This window comes from Cibotium barometz, chromosome 7 (assembly GCF_041138505.1).
Source record: "Cibotium barometz isolate CiBa-2024 chromosome 7, ASM4113850v1, whole genome shotgun sequence".
NCBI lineage: Eukaryota > Viridiplantae > Streptophyta > Polypodiopsida > Cyatheales > Cibotiaceae > Cibotium > Cibotium barometz.
The window spans coordinates 46,729,100-46,737,337 of NC_141052.1; positions in this window are offsets into that span (position 1 = coordinate 46,729,100).

Sequence of the window (8,238 nt, forward strand, 5' to 3'; positions counted from 1 at the left end):
TAGAGAGACAAAAGAGAGCCTCCGTGATGGAACTTTTGATCATTGGATGTTTTTCATATATTCTTTATATGAATATATTTTAAATAGAGAAAAACGAATTGCATTTGCAAAATACTTAGACCACGTACTTATATTGACAGTTTATTAATGCACATGAAAACTAGAGTGTTGTTAGCTCATTTAATAAAGGTAGTTTTTCCCTCTAAAAATTCTTTGAATTTCCCACCTCATTTATATTAATGAATGGATTTCCCTCTAAGAAATTTTCATGTTTTTTAGGTTATCTCTTCTTGTGTTTTGAAGGTTATCTCTTCTTCCATCTTCTTGTGTTTTAAAGGTATCTCTTCTTTCGTTTGCGTTTGCGCTTGTGTTTGCTTCAATGGCAACCACATGTCCTAGGCGCCCGTCTCCTCTATTATTAGAGCTATTAAAATATACAACAACTTTGCTGTGGATAATCAAAGGTGGATTCTATCACCATCTCTATTGGTAGTTGGATTATGTGCAGACGAGGAAGAGAAAAAAATGCAACGAATGAGTTCATTGATACTTACAAAGACATAGTTAAAGATTTCAAGCTATCTAACACATGTAGGAGAATTAAGGAAGTCCTTATACAACATGCCTACATGCACTCAGAACTATGTTTGCAACCTTTTCCTAATGGAATCCTACTCCATAGACCAAACTATAAGTGAGTGTTTTTTTTGGAAGGGTTTTACATTATGTTTATGTAACGTATTTCATTTTTATACTTACACTTATCTTGTATTTCTCTATACAGATATATATTCTTTAAATGTGGTAGACTGGCAGTCTACATACAGTATAACTGTGGGAATCTTTGATGTGTTTCATGCTTCTATTGGTGGGCACTATACATTGGGGAGGAAAAGCTTGCTCTTCTCGGGGGGCAGTGAAGCTTGATGCCCTTGGGAAGCCGAAGCTTGCATTTGTCAAGGAGGGGAAGATTGGGTTTGCTACATTTCTTTCATTTATTGTGTTTCTTTTGTTTGTTATGTTTCTTAGGTTTTCGTAGTTTGCTCTTCAAAGCCTTCAGTAGCCAAAAGATCGATTACTACCATGTCAGTCCCTCACGGTGGTTGCTGATTCAGTGATGGCCGTGGTGGAGGTGGGACGAACACAACTGGGACTTGAGGAGGTCCTGAATATTTTCTATAAATTTCTCAATCATTTGTGCCTTGAACAAGCGCAAATCCAAATTTGTGTAGGCTAATAATGATAAATTTTACATAAAAGTGATAAATCAAATACGTACCATCATTTCCAAGAAGAAGGAAACTAAGATAAATCGGATTCTACAAAGATGAAGAAGGAAGGAAACTAAGATATCATTTCCAAAAAAAGGTACATGCTTACCATTCCTGAGAGCAATTCAAAAACAGAGTGTAGCAATAACATTGCATTGTAGAACACTCTCCACCCATAGCTATGGCCATCAAATTGCTTAGGTACTTTTCATTTCACAAATGATGTCCCATCTAACAGCTTGGGGTCCTGGTGGGTGATGGTCTCGAGACTGCTTATAAACTTTCTAATTGATCTGCACACAACTTCATATAGTTATAAATATTGAAAGTCTCTCTCTCTCTCTCTCTCTCTCTCTCTCTCTCTCTCACACACACACACACACACACACACACACACACACACACACACATCTCAAAAATGATTATGTAGACTTACTGTCTAACTATGCCATGATAGCCTTCGACTCAATTGGATGCTTTGATTACATATCTTAAGTGATTAAACTCTAGATCGAACTATAAAGTATATAAAGACATAAAATATGAGAAGTAAGGGAAGGAAAAAAGACATAAAATATACAAAGTAAATCAATATCACTATACTAAGATTGCATATCACTTATTGATGATGATATGCCATTAGGAGGAGCTGGCCTACATAAAAATTAATGGAGCTAAACCACAGCCATACATCCACGAGGAAAGTCTGTTGGTGAAGTTAGAACAACCAAAATGAGGGAATCTATAATATAAACTTTCTCTTGAACCTGTGATGATGGGAGATTTGATAAAACCAAGTTTCATAGCAAAATAACATTGTATCAGTCATTTTAAGCAAGCAAAATACTTTAGAATCAAGATTATGATAAGTATTTGGCAAAATCTTAGAACAACCTAGTAAAAATTTATCGTTGACCTCCTTGTGTAGATCTGATAGAATCTAGCTCTTCTCTATGTCGAAAGGAAAGTATTGCAGATTGTTTCATATCGGAAGTCTGACATAAAAGGAGGGGCCCAAGATATGCAGTGATTCAACATTATTATGATGAATCACCTGACATGCATCTTCAATAGCGACATCCCTCTTCTGCCTCTCTTCCAGATCTCCGGATCCTTAGCTTGGTTGCCTCTAGCTTTTGAATTGAGCCATGTGTCATGAGAATGAGTGACATCTATTACATCTGTGACCTTAACTTTTCCCCTTAAAGGAGGGATTTCAAGAATGTCTTTCATCTAGAAGCACAAGCTCTCCATTACATGGTTCTCTAACAAGTGTGTACTCTTGCTTAAGTTCATTTCTACAGTGGTCCACAGATGGGTTGAAATGAGACTAGATTTAATACGTGTGGTATGTCCAACTATGACACTTCAGTCTTAGCACCTTAGGTCTTCCCTATAGATTGTGAAGCATTTCAACACATTTTGAAATTAGAATGGCTAGTATTCAAAGAAGAACCCATAATCTATGACTTGGACTAGCCATTTTCAATGAGAATGGCTAGTCTTCAAAGAAGAACCCCATAATCTATGACTTGGACTAGTGCTTGATGAAATCAACCCTTTCTCCATATAGTCATCTAAATGGTCAACATGGCCTATTGTGTTGGTGGGTTAATCACAACATTTCACCTTTTATGGTAATTAAAAAGGAGCACTTGATTCCCGATTGGTAATGGCTTTTTATGGCTCTCTTTCTTCTTTATTTATCATTATGTACAATAGTGCAAGATTAACTTATGAATATTCATGATATGTTAGGAAAGTGCCAATAAAAATGGATCTCTTTCTTCTTTATTTATCATGATGTACAATTGTGCAAGATTAACTTATGAATATTTATGATATGTTAGGAAAGCACCAAAACATGAATGTATACCTAGCACCTCTAATTAATGAGCTCCAAGAGCGTTTGTAAGGTTTTTAGATGCATGATAGATTAAGATCTGAGGAGCATCAAAACTTCCTTCTACAAGACATACTCACATAGGCCATTCATGAGACTATCAAGGATTTCACTATGTTCAAGTATGGAGTGTAGCATCTACATGATAACATATATAAAGCATTATCTCACTTATCATTACTTGATAATCAAGTTCAACATGGATCGTCTAACTACTTCTCATACAAAAATAAGGTCAAAGTTTGGCTACTTGCCCTCTAATATACCTATCTCATTAGAGTATAAGGTCATGGTCAGTATTATGCACAATTAACCTCTAGTCAGTCTAACTACTTCTCATATAATAATAAAAGCAAATACATTGCAAGGTGGGGACCCTTTGGAAGGTCTTTCGAGACCGAATTTGGCATACACTCTCTAATCTCTCTTCTCTTTCTTTCTTTGCCCTAAATGTCATGCTTTAACTTGGGGGGTCAGTCATAAATATGTAAGTGTTGCACGTGGATTCAACACAGAAGGGATTTTAAAAATCAAATTTTAACACATTTTTTACATACAGAAGGGTAGCATTTTAAGGGGTATTCACAGGTTGAATAGAAAAAGGGTGTATTTTATTCATGAAAATTTCACAGATTAGGGTTTTTTAAGTAGGCCTTGAATGCACGTGATATAGAGGGTTTACATATAGTGAACCCCCGAGTGCTTTAAAATGCTATAATTGATTTCTTAAGCAAATGCTAATATGCTCCATAAGGTTCTTCATTGTCATAGAGACGAAATTTGATGTAAACTTAAGGTCCTAATGAATTACACCATCACATTGATTATAACATGTCCATTTATTAAACTTTCATTAGGAAAATTAAAGGGCCCTCTAAGAAGAGCCATGTCATCACTTTTCTAGAAAAAATGGGGCCATGGTGAATATTATGTATCTTACTTTAAAACCCCCACATGTGATATACCATTAGAAAGCCCTTGAAAAGTAGATTCTAAATCTTCTAGCTTCCAAAAATTTACAGTTGATATGATGAAATCATGCCTTACCACTAAAAGGTAGATTCCAATGATTAAGACATCCATGTTACAAGGATGTCAATCGTTGGAATCTACCTTTTAGTGTGGAAGATATGACTTGTTCAAAACATCTACAGTTGATATCATCAAGTCATGCCTTCCCCACTAAAACATAGATTCCAACGATCATGACATTCTTGTAACATGGATGTCACAACCTTAAAATTTTCTTCTAGTGGGGAAAGGCATAAATTAAGTATATCAAACCAAAATTTGTTAGAGGTGGTAGATTTAGAATCTACTTTTCAAGGGCTTTCCAGCGGTATGCCACATGTGGGGGTTTTAACATAAGGTTCACTTGCAGCTCACTTTTTTCTAGAAAAGTGGAGACATGGCTCTTCTTAGAGAAGCCTTTTTTATTCCATTCTTTTCCTAATGGAAGTTTGATTATTGTACCTAGGGTTATCATACCTATGTCAAACTAGCCCATGCATCTCTCTCGTAATCATCTTTTTTCCTCATGGAAGTTTGATTATTATCGCTGGTGTTATCATGCCTATGTTAGACTAACTCGTGCATCTCTCTCATAATCATCTATTTTGCCTAGCCACCTCTAAGCTACATGATCACTACTTTTCATTTTCTCCCCTAGATCTTTTTTTATTGCATTAAAAATCAATCATTTTATTAGAATATAGTTATAACATGAGATTATCAAGAATCCTATATCTAAATTTCAAAATATCCTTACTCCCATGAAATATGCACTTATGGTAGGTAGAGTGAGACCACCTCTTGAAATATGCACTTATGGTAGGTAGAGTGAGACCACCTCTTGTAATTGTGCTCGAAAAGCTTGACCCACAATATCATAAGCGACCTTCCCTATAGGTGTGATGTGTATATGGACATGAATGCATGGTGATGGGCCACAGGTGGTGTTGTGTCTAGAACCTCTCCTATGAATCCTCTATCTATGAGGATATGCAGGTGTCGGAAATTCCAGACACGGAATCACCTGGCCTCTATAGCTGTCCACTCCAACAGCCTTGGAAACACTAACACCAATGGGGGCACCACCAGCCACCGGCTGGAACACTTCTCTCACGGTTCACCACACCACCCACACCAAAAACACAGCACAAAGCAGGGGCACCATAGACAAAGTAAACACCCAGCAATATATTCCCAGTCAACACATCATACAAGCTTCTTTCGACACAAAAGCCTTACTCACACAACTTACAAACAGTCAGGCCTGGATTTACTGCCAAGGGAATTCGACCACGGCTACACCGCCTCTGGAATTACAACCTTGCGTCTGACGACCAAGCCTCTTCAACCACAAACACATCAACACTTCGACCTGTCCACTGCCGAGGATACACCACATCCTCAATCACCGCGAACCTCTCGCCTGCGTGTTGTGCCAACCACACCAGAAAGAACCCAGCCACTTCTCTCTTCAGAGGGTGCCCCACGAGCTAACCCTCAACTCTCTTTGTAGCCCATCACTTCTGTGTGTGTCGCCAGCAGCAGCTACACCAACATCTCTCTCTCTCTCTCTCTCTCTCTCTCTCTCTCTCTCTCTCTCTCTCTCTCTTTGTGCTGATCCTCTGCCAGCCTCACAACCTCACTTCCTCTGCCCCCACAGGCAGCTTCTCTGCAGTGCTACTGGCCCCACCGGCTCCCTCTCAGAGTCCTTTTCTTCCGCAGCTCTCTTTTGTCCCCCGCAGCCCCTTCATTCCATGGTCGGCGCCATCCTGCAGAGGTGGCTCCACTCCATGCTAAAATGACTACCTCTTTAGTCGACGTCGCCCACCACCTATGCTTGCTAGCCCTTCATGCGCCAGCGCGGCTGCCTTCACTACCAGCGCTTCAAAACCCAGGGACCATTCTCCTCTCGTCACCAATAGCAGCTGTAGTTAACCCCAAGGCGGCTCCCCTTCGCCACAGCGCCTGCCACCATTGCAGCCATGCTAGCCCCTCAACGACGACTCCCTACGAACCTTAAGCACCCTTTTCCTTCTCGCCCACCGGCGACCTTCAACTCTCTCTGCCATCGCCAGCACGACCCCTTCTCGAAGAACCGCCAGCTCGGCAGCTTCTCGCATTTTCCATTGTTGTGTTGGCCAATGTGTTGGCAGCAAAATGAACAGCCATGTGGCTTTCAACAAGTTCGCCACATTAATTATTTTTATTTTTATTTTTCCTAAGGCCTAGAAGATGGCCACAATCACCCTCCTTTTCACCATGCTCTTGCATACGTCCCTCATCTTCCTTTTCTGCCATGGTTCAAGGCAACATTGGCCCTTTCCACTATTAATTGCCCATGCTTCCATACCTTCGAATACAGCTCACGAGTGCCCACTTATACTTAGGACTCGCACACATTTCAAACAACCGAGCAACTGATATCATCCCCAGCAAACCTCAAGTAGACCATGCTTCGGACAGGCCTGCACAAGCCTACAGCCAAACCATCCACCCTGTACATCTGCCAGCGCATTCCATAGCAAAGCCTTCACACATGCCATGCATCCATATGTACACAAGCCCAAAACACCTTTCAGAAAAACGCACATACTTTGCCAACCCCCCCCATCTGCTAGAGTATTCATGCTCAGCAGCAAAAGATAAAGTCCAATAGCTATCCACCAGGATCAAAAGGAAACATCTGTAACTCTTCATCCCATTTCCCAACATCTATGAAACACACTGGCTGCATCATTACATACCAAACATCAACCATATGTGTTACAAAATCATTCCTGTCCATCATCTGATAAGCATTCACACAGACTCTGACCACCCAGCATCACCCTCAAGCCTTTGCACTTCACTCACAACAAACCTCCTCGTCTTCAAAACCTGTGGCATTGCAGCATTTAGCATCCCATTCATCAATACCAGTGAAGGCCAGGTTCCAACATTTTGACCTTTATGCACATAAAGATCCACATCCTTTCCAACAGCAGTGTCCACAAGCACTTCCAGCTCTTGTAATTCAGGCATCTCTTCACAACCATACAGCTCAACTGGTTCAGAACCCTTGTCATCCATGGACTTTGCCTTTAGCATTTCAGCAACACGCAAAGAAGCCTTAGTTACACTCTCAACCATATTTGCATCCATGTCTATCTCTGGCTCCTGTTCATCAAGGCTAGCAACTTCCCACATATCATCCTCAAGCACAATACTCACATCACAACGCTCTTCATTAGCCAAATCTACATGCATACCTTCTTGAATGTTGCCAACCCCCCTAGTATCATCGTCCAAAGACTCCTCAGCACATAATGCTCTTCATTAGCCAAATCTACATGCATACCTTCTTGAATGTTGCCAACCCCCCTAGTATCATCGTCCAAAGACTCCTCAGCACATAATGCATCAAATGGAAAAACATTCATACCATTCATCGCAGGTACCATACCACCATCAAGCTGTCCAAGAAAATCCATAATAATAGGATCTTCCTCCATGCTCTCCACATCCGCATTGCAAACCGTCTTCACTTCACCACAAGTCTCTACCCCATCCTCCTCCCTTGTAGAATCTGGCAAAGAATCATCCTCAAAGCATTCTGTATCCAGATCCTCTTCCTTTTTATCATCAGCCAATCCCAAGGCATCATCCTCTTTACTTCCATGTGCATGCATGTCATCCAGATCCGAATGCAAATGATCTTCAATAGAGCCTTCCAGCTCACTGTCATGAACAGCTATGACGTCCAAATCCAAAGAAGAATCCACTGGCAACTTCTCATCTGCAAAAGTCTCAAACTTTGACCCAAATTCCTCATCCTACTTTTCATTCACCTGCACATGCTTTTAAGACTTTGGAAAAAAATTAGAAGGCACATAGAACATCCCCCTTTGCACTTGTATAGGCCTTTGAGGTTCCTGTCTAATCAAACTTTGCATAGGACTCTTATCCACCTCAACCAAATTTACATGCATATCCCTTGTAGACACAACACCTTCATACGGATAAATACCCATCTCCATCCGCTTCAAAATCTTGCCTTCCTTTTCCCTAGCAGCC